Here is a 15,040-nt window from a genome sequence, read left to right on the forward strand (position 1 = left end):
CAACCACCCACATTTACTGGTCAGCTCTTCCAGGGACTGCTAGGTCAGAAAACCTAAGACACAAAGGACATCAACATCCTGGAAATAGCAGTGGAGTGGTTCCCCATTCATGAACTGACCACCTAGTCAGGTACGTCAGTTCCTTGTGAGTCTGACCAGAGTGAGACTGCCTCCTTGAGTCAAATTCCCAGGCTGGTAATGTGGAGACTTCTACTCTGAGTAGCGGTGAATTCCATCAAGGCAGTATGGCCTTCATTATGGACCACCATCTGGCCTGCTCCTTTTAATACAATCATTAAAAACAATCATTAAAACACCTGCTATTCATGAATTTCTCTATTCTTTGCACTATGGAGATTATTACAAATCATACACGATTCGCATAAGGTAACACCCACTTGTAGGCATAGACACTCAGTTCGTCTAATTAGGTAAATAAGTCTTTAGTGGAGACTTGTAACAGTTTGAAAAAACTGTGTGGATGTATATAGCTCTACTCATAAATCATAAAATATATTTAGGAGTTTTAAAAAGTTCAATGTTTACTCTTTACACTCATCGACTTTAAACTGTATTTGTATATTTGTTTATTTGTTTACTTGCTTTTGATTGATAGGAGTTGAGAGTAGAAACCATGCCTTCGATATTCTTCTGTGCATCTAGAATGTCTGGCTTACAGTGGATGCCTAATGCATGACAATAATCACTACGTACAAAATTTTGCATCAGTGCAAAAGAAGAAAATGTTTCTAGCCTTTATCTACTATCATTTTCATTTACTTCTGGCTCTGACAAGACAGAAGATTTGCATGACTTCTGAGCATAGGCATGATGCATTTAGATGTGCTTTCCCATCTCAGCACAAGATAAAATACGCGCCCTACAACAATCGGCACTGCAATGTTATGCTGAATTGAAATATTTTAGACTTCGATGGGTTCAACAGATATACACTCACAGAAAAGATAGATGTCAAAAGAACAGGAAAATGTTTAACTATCTATATCTTCAACACTGCAAACTGGGCCCATGTTATCGGTGCTGTTTTCTCAGAATGTTTCCCAGGAAGTGAGTTACACAAACTTTACATGATGACTTTAAAAATGGGTCTACATATGCTAAAATGATTGAAGATCTCTTTTTGACTTATATAAAATGAAAGTTATAAACTTGGTTCAAAAACTCTTCACAATGAAGACTAACTTATTTTTGGTAGAAGGCAAGGAGGCCAACTCTACTAAGAAATGTAGGAAATTCATGTGTTAACCTAGCGTGGTGGGGTTTTTCCCTTAAGTCTTTTTGACAGAAAAATTTAAGAAGTATGATTCCTTCTGCTAATTTTTTTTCTGAGCTCAAGCTCACACTGCTCACCACAATAAATTGGGAGACTGGTTGTTGGGGCAAGCTAGAAGCCAGAATGGCAGACTAGCATCTCAAAAAACCATCTTCCCTCAGCCTGAACTCCGTCTCCTTTTAATACAGCGGAAGGGGAGGGAGGGGAGAGGAGAGGGGCTCACCGAGGTCGCTAGTTGACAGTTGCTTGCTGACGGGTGCTTACTTGGGGGAGGGGCCCACTGTGATGCTGACCAATGGCTGAGCAGGATCAGCAATGGTCTCTGGTTGACAGGTGCACTAACAGTCGCTTGCTTGGGGGAGGGGCCGGTCGCGTGCTCACAGCCGTGCCCCTGCCCTGCCCCTATTACAATTTTACCAAGGGAAAGTTCAAATGAGTCAAAACTAACAAAAGATATTAGTACCACATTGTTATGGAAACTGCTCTGGACTCGGGCTAGATAATGTGGTTTCTAATCCAGGCTCTAGAAGGCCTGAAATACTTCATTTCTTCCTGATGGGTCTTTTTGTTTTTTTGTTTGTTTGTTTGTTTGTTTTTGCCTCTCCTTATGAAAAGAATTGGAATAAACCAGGGGTTTTAAAACCTTGGCTGCACTTTACAATATGCTGGGTTTAAAAAGATAATCCTGATAGTGAGAACACTATAGAAATGTTGAGAGTTGGTCTAATTAAAGGAGACAAATCTATTTCATTGAAGTTTCTTGATGATTATTTATTGAATGAATTAAATTCTCTCATGTCCTAAATATGAACCTTATGTTTATCTGGTGACTGGAAATGGTCTTTCCTAGTTGATGGGTTTTCCTCTGCTAAAGGAAGATTCAGAGTATCTCTAACCTTAATCTTAGAACTTGAATGGGGTTTCTTTCGGAGAGAGGGGTATAGCTTAAGTAACGAACATATTAAGTTTAGACCTCCATCTCCACTCTTGTACTTCTCTGTTCAGGCCACAGCTAAGAGGCTGAAGTCATGGTGTCACGAAGCCCAAGCTTGTTCTGCTTGCTGCATGACAGTCCAATACATCGGGAGACAAGTTGTTGGAACAAGGAATAACAATTTTAATCGGAAAGTTAGCAGACTGAGAAGATGACAGACTAGTGTCTCAAAAAACCATCTAACCTCAGTCCAGATGCGGGTTCCTTTTATACATAAGAGGAAGTGGGAGGGGCCTACTGTAGCACCCACCAATGGCTGAGTGGGGCTGCTATAGCTCGCACCTGCCTCCCTGCTACTACACCCTGCACAGGAAGGTGTGACACCAGAAAGCAGCCAGGTCTGAAGAAGTACAGGGGTGCTCCAGCTATGTTGTCCTCCAGCTCTCCGTGGACCTAGGCATGCAAGTGAAGTGAGGGAGACTGCAGTGTCCACGTGGAGGCGGTTAATGTGCCTACCACTGGGATTGCCATCCAAGACGGCGGGTGCTGTGGGCTTAGCCCACCTCTGGCTTCACCAGTCAGCTCATGACCGATGACGCAGCCCGGGAACTAGTGTTCCTGGAAGCGGAGCTCCCGCCTGCCCGCTTGCACAGTGAGTGGTGGCGTGTGCGGGGGCCCGTCTGGTGGGCTAGGCTCAGTCCGCCTAGGAGAGGAGCTGCGGAGCGACCCTGCAGCGGCAGGCGGGTGGGCGCCAGGGAGGCAGGAGGGAAGGGCCCATCATGCTTCAGGTTCCAGCTGGGGAGGCCACTGTTACAATGGTTTGACACTAGGAGTTAAGAACTGTAGCCCTATTTTGCCCCTATATTTAGGCCTGGGGGTTCTCTTTCTGCAGTTGCTGGAACTCCTTCTGGTCTTTGAGACCTGGCAGCAGGGACAGAGTGCTAATAGTTATATGTGAAAGGCTGCCCAGTTCTTAGATCCTTCTTTCTGTTTGAAGGGGCTTAATTTCCAGAAAAAGATAAACCCATAGTCATTAAAATTTCTTTAATTAGGTAAAATTCATTCATTTGTTCACCCAATAAATATTTATGGTGTGCCTCCTTTGTTTTAAGCCATGGGAATATAGGAATTCTTAGATAATTTGCAAGTATACAACGTACTCATTGACTTAGCTTAAACTGTTTTAAGTCAGTTCTCAAGTTATTGCTTGACTCTTTTCAATTTATTTTTAATCTCCGTCTGAAAATACCTTAATAAAAGGAAATGACTCGAAATATTTCAACGTTAGAAGCAAGAATGTCAAATGTGTGTATGTATGTCGGAGGAGGGGGAGCAGAGAGGAGATATCTGGTGGATGTCCACTGGTGCTGAAAAATATTATTTGAAATGACTGAAATCATCCTTTGTCACTAAACACAAGACCAATGCTGCTGCTCTCATTTAAATCCTTCATGAAAAACTGGAGTAGATGCACAAATATATTTTTGTAATTTAATGTGTAAAAAAGCCCACCATGTAATCTGGACTCTCTTCTCTATGTAATTATAGTCATTTTCTAAAGTGCCTATATGAAAACACAGAGCCATAACAGCAGTTTTCAGTAATATCTTGTAAAAACAGCATCTCGGAGCTTAAAATCCAGTATGCTGTTCTCTGTACCAAACTACTTAAACAGTTTGCTCTTTGGAGATGAGCACCAATCACACCAGCTATGAAAGTCAAAGGTGCTCTAGGTTCCCTGAGATCGTGAGCACAAGAGCCAGCACTGGGACCTGCCACGTTGCCAGAGGAACAAGAAAGCATGAGGGCATTTGCCCAAAGTGGTTTTGATATCAATGGGTTACACAGTTAACGCAATGAATCACCACTGAAAAGGCACGCAATAAGCAGAAGAGGATTAAAAAAGAGAAAAGAAATCACGGAGTGATTCATAACACTTAAAAGAAACCTTTTTAGTTCTTTAAGCTATTCCTATATATTTAAAGAAACATTAGGTTTTTTATTTTTTAGAATACAAAGCAAATATCTCCATATTCTTGTCAAGACCCTTTATCTGCAATTTCAATAGATAATAATTGCTTTCTAAAAACTACTATTTTTGATAAATCTTGCTTGGACAGTTTAGTGCAGAGAAGTCAAAATTTTCTTTTAGGCACTAACAAGCTTAATCAGGTCAAAAACAGATAAACATAATGTTTTCCTTTTTTTTTTTTCTCTCTCTCTCTCATTTTCTCCATTCTCTGCCTCTGTTATTGCTTGTACTACTTCTGAAGCAGTATACTCCCTTTTATCTACTATTAATATGCATTCTCTCTACAACCACCCATAGTTTTTGTTTTTGTTAATTTTTTTAACAGCAGATAAATACTGAGAAAGTCAACTTTTCCACTCAACTTTTCTGTCATGAAAAGGCTTTTATCAGGTAAAATAATAATGTGGAAATTTATCTACCTGGTAATAAGATCTTAGGCAATATCCCTTTATTATATTGATTTTGAAAAAGAAAAACCCACATCTTTGCTGTCAGACTTTGCAGTAGAGTGATAGCTTTTCTGAGAGATTTTGAAAAGGCATGTTGAAATGTCTCCAACCAAACTAGGCTAGAGAGGTTGTATGGGAATGTGTAATAGAGAACTATTACCATAAGAAAAGGATTTGGTGCACAGGGGCATGACAAGATCTGAGAAATGTAAATCAAAATATGAGCTTCTCAGAGAGATATATAAAGACTATGCTATTTAAATTAAAGCTCCTTTTTCTCAAGATTGTAAGATCCACGGGGCAGGTGTCTTGTATCCTTAGCACCAAGTTCAATACATACTTTGTAACTTCACTGTCTAATACAGTAGCTACTAGTCACTAGTGGCTTTTTAGCCCTTGAAATGTGACTAGTTCAAACTGAGATGCACTGCAAGAAAAAAAATACATGGTGGATTTTGAAGAGTTAGTGCTCCAAAAATAAGAATATAAAATATCTCAACAACTTTAATACTGATTACATGCCAAAATGATAATATTTTGGATACATTTCTTTAAATAAAATACATTATTACACTTAGTTCTATTTGTTTAGTTTTACTTTTTAAAAAGTAGCCACCAGAAAATTTTAAAAACCATTTATGACTCACAACATATTTCTATTAAGCAGCACTTATTTAAAGAATTCAACATTATGTTGTAAGTGAACAAGTGAATGAATGAGTGAAAGGTGCTTGCATTGGAGCTGACACTACCAGAAGGAACATACCTAACTTTTAATAGGATGATACTCAATAGATCAACAACTGTAGTAGACTTTATCAATGTTCCCAGCTCTTTACCTCTTCCAACATCCATGCCCATTGCCATGTCCTAATAACAAGGGGTATTCTCGTTCCCTACTCCTTTTCTTTGGGTTTGTTCACAGTATTTTTTGGTCCATGAAACATTAGAGAACATGATTTGACCAAAGGCCTGAACAATACTTGCACTTTTGAGTTTGCTCTCCAGCACTTCTGCTATTGTCATGAGAACTTGGGCAGGCAGGAGGAGGATGGGAGACATGCAGAACAGAACTAAGCTACCCAGTGGAGCCCAGCATGATCCCTAGTTCATCCCCAGTCACATGAATAAACACCTGAGATCATCACATATCCAACCCAGTGCAGCCTAATTCAGCCAGTCTCAAGTGACCCACAAGTCATGAGCTAGATGCATCTTATTATTGCATGCTGCTGAGACTTTGTGCTTGTTTGTTATCCAGCCTATTTTGAGATACTAACTGATATAGAAGTGGAGTCTTCAGAACTGAGCTTTCATTTTTAATGTGAGAATTCACATTGGGGACCTTATAGTCACACCTGAAAATACCTCTCTCTCTAACCTCTCAGATAAAATAATTTTTGCTATGATGACATATATGAGAACTAAGGCAGATATTCTAGCAGGAGCTGGAAAAATTCATCCTAGAAGTATAACTCATTGATTATCATGGGGAGTTTTAAGGCAAGCATCAGCAGGGATGCTAAAACTTAAAAGGAATGGTGTACAATATCACTAATGAATTTAGATGCAAAAATCCTGAACAAAATACTAGCCAACAGAATCCAACAACACATTAAAAGGATCATACACCATGATCAAGTGGGGTTTATCCCTGAAATGCAAGGATTCTTCAATATACGCAAATCAATCAATGTGATACACCATATTAACAAATTAAAGGATAAAAACCACATGATCATCTCAATAGATGCAGAGAAAGCTTTTGATAAAATTCAACACCCATTTATGATAAAAACTCTCCAGAAGGTGGGCATAGAGGGAAACTACCTCACCATAATAAAGGCCATATACAACAAACCCATAGCAAACATCATTCTCAATGGTGAAAAACCGAAAGCATTTCCTCTAAGATCAGGAACAAGACAAGGATGTCCACTCTCTCCATTACTATTCAACATAGTTTTGGAAATCCTTGCCACAGCAATCAGAGAAGAAAAAGAAATAAAAGGAATCCAAATTGGAAAAGAAGAAGTAAAACTTTCACTGTTTGCAGATGGCATGATACTATACACAGAAAATCCTAAAGATGCCACCAGAAAACTACTTGAGCTAATCAATGAATTTGGTAAAGTTGCAGGATACAAAATTAACACACAGAAATCTCTTGCATTTCTATACACTAACAATGAAAGATCAGAAAGAGAAATTAAGAAAACAATCCTATTCACCATTGCAACAAAAGGAATAAAATACCTAGGAATAAAGCTGACCAAGGAGGTAAAAGACCTGTACTCAGAAAACTATAAGACACTAATGAAAGAAATCAAAGACGACACAAACAGATGGAGGGATATACCATGTTCTTGGATTGGAAGAACCAACATTGTGAAAATGACTATACTACCCAAAGCAATTTACAGATTCAATGCAATCCCGATCAAATTACCAATGGCATTTTTCACAGAACTAGAACAAGAAATTTTACAATTTGTATGGAAACACAAAAGACCCCGAATAGCCAAAGCAATCTTGAGAAGGAAAGATGGAGTTAGTGGAATCAGGCTTCTGGACTTCAAACTATACTACAAGGCTACAGTGATCAAGACAGCATGGTACTGGCACAAAAACAGAAATATAGATCAATGGAACAGGATAGAAAGCCCAGAGATAAACTATGGTCAACTAATCTATGACAAAGGAGGCAAGGATATACAATGCAGAAAAGGCAGCTTCTTCAATAAGTGGTGCTGGGAAAACTGGACAGCTACATGTAAAAGAATGAAATTAGAACACTCCTTAACACCATACACAAAAATAAACTGAAAATGCATTAAAGACCTAAATGTAAGGCCAGACTCTATAAAACTCCTAGAGGAAAACATAGGAAGAACACACTTCAACGTAAATCACAGCAAGATCTTTTTGGATCCACCCCCTAGAGTAATGGAAATGAAAACAAAAATAAATAAGTGGGACCTAATGAAACTTCAAAGCTTCTGCACAGCAAGGGACACTATAAGCAAGACGAAAAGACAACCCTCAGAATGGGAGAAAATATTTGCAAACAAGTCAACAAACAAAGGATTAATCTCTGAAATATATAAACAGTTCATCCAGCTCAATATCAAAAATACAAACAACCCAATCAGAAAATGGGCAGAAGACCTAAATAAGCATTTCTCCAAAGAAGACATACAGATGGCCAAGAGGCACATGAAAAGCTGTTCAACATCACTAATTATTAGAGAAATGCAAATGAAAACTACAGTGAGGTATCACCTCACACAGGTTAGAATGGGCATCATCAGAAAATCGACAAACAGTAAATGCTGGAGAGGGTGTGAAGAAAAGGGAATGCTCTTGCACTGTTAGTGGGAATGTAAATTGATACAGCCACTATGGAGAACAGTATGGAGGTTCCTTGCAAAACTAAAAATATAGTTACCATATGACCCAGCAATCCCACTGCTGGGCATATACCCAGAGAACACCATCATTCAAAAAGACACATGCACTCCAATGTTCATTGCAGCACTATTTACAATAGCCAGGACATGGAAGCAACCTAAATGTCCATCAACAGATGAATGGATAAAGAAGATGTGGTACATATATACAATGGAATATTACTCAGCTATAAAAAGCAATGAAACTGGGACATTTGTAGAGACATGGATGGACCTAGAGACTGTCATACAGAGTGAAGTGAGTCAGACAGAGAAAAACAAATATCGTATATTAACACATATATGTGGACTATAGAAAAATGGTACAAATCAACTGGTTTGCAAGGCAGAAATAGAGACACAGATGTAGAGAACAAACATATGGACACCAAGTGGGGAAAGCGGGGAGGGTTGGGGGGGAATGAATTTGGGAGATTGGGATACTCTAAATATATGCAGTTTACTGTATGTTAACTGTATCTCAATAAAAGTTCTAAAAAATAAATACATAAAAGGAATGGTGTAGCACAGCATGATTCTTATTTTTCCAAGCAAGTGTTAGAGTTGTTAAAGAAGTCCTTCTTATGAAGGTCCGTAGGTTTTGTGTTGTTGTTGCAGAAAAACTGCTAATATATTGGTACTCGCAGCTTTGTCTTATCCTTCTGCTTGATGAAGATGGTCCTGGCTTTGTCCACTAGAGTCATTCCCTGCTCTACCCTCAGGATGCTCCTGGGAGGGTTCTCCTACTGCCTCATGGGTTCTTTGGGCTTTTGTGATGCTGAATAAGAATGTTAAGAATGAGAAACAACTGGAATTGTGGGTCAAAAAGTAAAAGGGTAAGATTAGGAGAATAGTGTCCTTTTTAAAAAGACAGAAAAGCTGTCCATTCCATCACTATCCTAAGTTACTTTGAGAGAAGACAGCAGAGGTATAGCCATGATCAAAATAATGTCATATATTATTTTCAGTAGTGAAATTTGGAAACATATGGTGCTACTGCATGGGAATTGATTGTGGCCTGATAGAATTTTAGTTTTTACTAGCAATACAAGCAGTGAATCACAAGGTGGCATCTAGGTTTTAGACACTATTCAGCATAGAAGAGCTATACAGAGCTGTATAGAAAAGGCATTAGCAACCTATGTGTTGAAATTACAAAATTGCTAGCTGATGCTATGTAAGCAGCAACCTGCCCAAGGCTGCAAGGAATGAACATAAGAATAAAATTAGATTAAGAAGTTAAATATGCTTTTCTGGAGACTGGAAAACACCAATACAGCATCAGGCTTCTGAGTTTACAAAATGAGGGTTTAGAGAGGACGGGAAGTAGTATGGGACCAAACCCACAGGTTTGAGACAGAGATGAATTAGAAAACTCCACCTAGTCTTCCCATGTACATGTGAACAATGCTTAACATGAAATGGCAAGTCAGGATCATCATCAACAACAACGTCTCGGTACACAGCCAGCCTACCAGCATAGCTTCCGCCACTGGAGCCCCACAGGTGCAAGGAATAGATGACAGCAGGGTAACTGAGCAGATGTGGTTTGGTGAGAGGATGTGGGGACAGCCACAAGATGCGAGGACAGATATAGTCTTGCAAGGACACAAGCACAATTTCAAGGTGCAGCATGGAGAGCGGTAGACTGCTGGGAAGCAAGCTCCTGATAGATTGCTCTGACACATAGCAATTAGGGAGAGCGGCCTTGTTTCCAAGGCAGACCGGGCGCAAAGAGCAGACTCTCAAAATTCTAGGCTCTGCCCACACTAGTAGAAGCTATAGACCAATAGAACAATCACTACGCACACACAGCTGGGAAAGGAGCACTGCAGCTGTGTGATGTCCAAACCAGGTTAGTTACACGAGGGCCAACTCTGGAAAATACTAAGTGCTTTTTACTCACATAAAGGTAGGAGTTTTATGGAAGGAGCCCAGGAAAGATAGTTCAGTCAAGTCTCATGATCTCCTAGAAACTGCGGCTGGAATGATGGCATAGCACCTATGCAGGTGAACAAAATAAGGATTTTTACAAACTGACCTAGCCTGAGAATTCTCAGTGGCTATAACCAGTGTACAGCAGTCTACAGACATAATGCTTGATACATGTGCTATATTATATCCTCTGTTAATAAAAGGTCTTAATATAACTTTGAGGAAGAAGCCTTGTCCGGCATTTAATTATTTCCATGATTACTGGCAAAGGGAAACGTCATACTGCAATATCTCACGAGCTAAATTACCAGGGGGGAATTACTGAAAATGTGCAGGCATGGCTGAGTCACATGAGTTTTGAATTTGTCAGATATCATCTCTGCTTAAGTCACAGTGTTTTTGTGAGGACGAAAAGTGATAATAGATATAGATGGGGTTTGCAAACCATTAAGCACTATACACACATATTGCAAACCTTAAAGTACAATCAATAGAACTTCAACAACAGCGTTCCAAGCAGACCTACTACAATTTGCTCTTCTACAAATCTCAGCTTTAATAGACAATAATACAGTTGGTTTGCTAGCCTCTTAAGCTAAGGCAAGTAAAAAGCTTTAATGACAGCTTAAGCAGCATTTTTATAGCAGTGCTCCTATTAAGAGAAATAAGGAAAAGAGAAAAACTCCCATCCTTTTCTTGTCTTAATAGTCTTAATAAAGCCACCTCCCCATCCAAAACAAGTTTTATATTGGCTGGTTTGTTTGGACTTTATACAACTTCTGAATGTAAGGCTGGATACTGTTTACTAATTTGTAGTTACTGAAAAGGACACAGATTGTGTTCTGTTCTATTTGTGTACCAGGAACACCTCCAAAGAGAAAGGATTTCTTTTTTAGCTTGACTGTTACTTTATTTATACAGATCCATCCCCCCCCAAAACCCTCTCCAAACCAACAACAATTTGAATTAAAAAGTAAGCTGTAATCTACCATAACCTGGTTTCATTTATTGTGGTAATGGGAATAAGAATAGTAAGAGTAGCTTGAACAAAAATCTCTTCTAATTTTCTTTTCTTTTTAATCAGCATTCCTAACTAAAATAAAGTCATTTTTATCCATCTTTCCTTATTTTTGTTTCCTTTGCCTTTATCCTGGAATTGGTGATTCACTCAACTGTGGGTTATTGTTTCTCATCTTTCCAAATTCCTTCTGTGGGTAACACTCTACATTTGTTAGTCCTGTTGCAACACAGTAGTTCTAAAGCTTACTAACTTCAATGCAAGAGACCATGAGGAGAGCACTCTGTAATTTTCTAGTGCTTCAGTTTGAATTGGTACCAGCCAATTGGGCAACGAGAGTTAACCCAATGGCCACCGATACATTAGGCTGCTTTCTATTTGTTCCTTAGTAAGAAAAACAAGAAAACTGTGTATCTTCATGAGAAATGAGAGAGATAAACCAAGAATGAGAGAGAAACTTAAGAAAAGTAGAAAATAAACTTGAGGTCTGAGTCTAATCAGAGAAACAAGGGTGATTGACAGAAATGTGATTTTGAAGAAAGCACTGGGACCTTCTATAGTATGTAATGCACAAATCTGGTGATTCCAAAATATCAGGACATGTTTTATAAAGAAGTTGCTATCTCATATTTAAAAGTTTGATAGTTGAAAATAAATTTAAGAAACTCCTTGGGGTTAAGCATTTTGTCTTCTAGTCTTTCAATTTTCTTAGTGCCCTTGAAAATTGCTACATCCCATATTTGCATTTCTGTCGTTTATTTAATAGCTACATTTTTTCTATTACATATACTGAATAATTCAGTCTAGGTAGCATAAATAACATTGAGTAGAATTAGAAATTTTAATTTTTTATTATTTGCTTGAACTCAAAAGAAAATTATTATACTAAATGAATTTAAAAACCTAGACTTGTTAATAAACAATAATATATGAAATATACACTATGGAATTCACCAATTATATATTCATACACACAGGCAGTGATCCTTTTTGGAACTATAGTGAATAGCTGAAAACGAAAGAGCAACTAATGTTTGAGTAGAATATAATATTATGAAGATTGCTATAAAAACTATGTGTCTCTAAGTACGAAGAAAGCACTAGCAGTTTGCTACAGGAAGTTCTGTTAGCTTTTCAAGATTCACCCAGAAAATAATTCAGATATTTACTAGACAGTCTAAGAAAAGACTGTATGGTCACCAGATTGTTGTGCATTACTTCATGGTTGATGGTTCATTCAATCATCAAAGATTTACTGACTGTCTGCTGTGGGCCAGGCACTGAGTTAGGCTGTAGGGATAAAATAACAAGAAAACCAGACAAGGTCTCTTCTTTCATAAAGCAAATGGTTCAGACAATTTAATAATTTTCAAAAAAGAGCTCAATTTGTAGAAAAATAAATATTGCAATAATTAAAAGTTAATAAGACAGCCCTCACTTTCCACGGTTCCAGCATGTACTAGTTTCAGTACTGTGCAAAGCAAAGACTGCCTATAATACAGTATCAGTTGTTTCAGTCTCAATGCAGAATTTTCAGGCTGAAGGTATTGTGTATTCAATCGTGTCTACCCTGATTTTGTATGTGTGTGTGTGTGTGTGTGTGTGTGTGTGTGTGTGTGTGTGTGTATGCTATGTGAGAAGAACATCTGTGATACTTTTGGTGGTCCCTGCTGATAACAAGAATACTACCTAGCTTTTCAGAGTCTGGTCAAGACTAGCCCATTTAATCAATGAAATATGTGAAGTAATTTTCTTGTGATTTCCTCTCCTTTCTCCCCACTTAAAAAAGGGTATCACAGGGACTTCCCTGTTGGTGTAATGGTTAAGACTCTGTGCTCCCAATCCAGGGGCCCTGGGTTCGATCCCTATTCAGGGAACTAGATCCCACATGCATGCCACAATTAAGAGTTCTTATGCCACAACTAAGGAGCCTGCCTGCTGCCACTAAGACTCAGGGCAACCAAATAAATTAAAAAAAAAAAAAAGAAATGTATCACATATCAAAAAAGTCAGCTTCTAGAGATTCATTACCTTGTGTCTAAGCTTTTTATTAATATTCTTTCAGCACAAACATGCTAATCAATAACTTTTTAGGCCCAGGGGAACCTCTTACATGTTTTCCTTCTATCAACTATCTATTACTTGTGCTTTCATTGTATCAACAAATGTCTTTTAGTTTATTCAATCATGCATTAAAGTTACAAGAAATAATTTGAGTAGCAAATGAAATATGAAACAGAAGTCCTTGGCACTCCTCAGGTACATACCTCAAAGCTCCTTTCTGGTGGTAAGGGTGGGGGCACTGTCTTGAGATGGAAGCTCCCCCTTCAGAACTGAAGTATCCACTCCTCCAACATCTAAGAGTGTTGACTACAGGCAGCTCACCGCTGTATCCCTCTCCCGGCATCGCCCTTGGCTGAAAGGAACTGCCTTATCCAGCGTGTGCCTCCTCCCCACAGGTGGTCTATATCCAGTGATTGGTCAACGTGGGATACAAAGACTGGGAGTCTTGCCTCAATTGAGGACGACTCTAAGGACCCATCTAGGTTAGAAGCTCCCATGATAACTTGGGGTCTCTGTTGTAACAGCTCACAGGTGACCGTCTCCCTGTCGAGTCCTGCTTCCCTCAATTCCTTATAGCTGTTATTCCCAAACACTTCCCCAAATCCTATGTATACAAATTTCCCTTGGAATGTATTTCCAGGGAAGTCAAAGGAGAACACAGCACCAAATAAAAACCAAAGATAATGTAAAAATAGATCAATATGAATCTGATTTCTAATACTTACCTACTTTCATGATTCTTATTCAATTTTAAGTGAGGAAACATTACTTAGATAATACCACCTTCCACAAAAATGTATGACATAAATATTACTCATTGTTTCAGATTGAATTTTAGGAAATATTCTGAATTCCCTAAATGCTTCTCAGAAAATGTTTTTTAAGGATAAGAAATTTTCATAGACCAAATACCTCATTATGATGAAATGGCATGGAAGTAGACTGAGTACAAATAAATACAATGTTAAGATTTGAATCCCTTCAGAGCTAACTGTAAATGTGCTATATTTTCAAATTTTACGTTTCATTGACTGGAATATGAAGGAGATAAAAATTTAGCAGAGAAAGAGTTCACCAAGTATATGACCATAATAAAGATATTGCCAACTTTGGTATGAAGTAAGGGATATTTTGTCTTCTCTTGGATTAAAATTTAACTTTTTGTTACTTTAAGTGTTAATTTTCAAAGTATAGGGTATAACCTCAGTCCAGGTAAGCAAGTAGATTATTGAAAGGACAATGATATTACCATTGCTTAGTGTGTACATCATTGGATCTCATCGGCAGATTCACTCATCTGTTAAGAATTTCACTTGCTTACTCATGACCTTAAAGTTGAGTATTTAGAAGTATTAGAAAAGTGTAAATCTTTCTCAAGTGTTCTGAATGAGTAAATGGAGCAGGGAATGGAAAGAATGTCTATGAAAGGACTTACTAATAGCAGAATATCAGAAGCATGAGAAAAGAGGCTGTGAAATGGAATCTTCAGCAATAAGACGTGTTCCAAGAAATGCCTTTCTGATCCCATTCAATTAGCACTAGGGAGCCCTATAGCATCAGGGATATGTTTAAAAAGTATAAAACGTAGGTAATTTTGCCATTGTGGTAGCATTACCGTGGGAGAGTGGTTTTAAAATTGCCTTTCAGCAGCAAAGCACTTTCTTCAAATGAAATCTTATACAGAAGCCCGATATGTAAAACAGAAGAAAGAGGACTAGCTCTTTTTGAAGTGAAGGTCAGGAGCTGGGAGTTCCAGCAGTGCAGAACCCCTCAAACTCCAAGTCACACCAGGGAACTCCTAGGACTCCAGGGAGCAGAGTATAAAAACCAACTGGGGTATTGGAAAGCTCTCAACCGTGGCACTT

Source organism: Hippopotamus amphibius, chromosome 6 (genome assembly GCF_030028045.1).
Source record: "Hippopotamus amphibius kiboko isolate mHipAmp2 chromosome 6, mHipAmp2.hap2, whole genome shotgun sequence".
NCBI classification, from domain to species: domain Eukaryota; kingdom Metazoa; phylum Chordata; class Mammalia; order Artiodactyla; family Hippopotamidae; genus Hippopotamus; species Hippopotamus amphibius.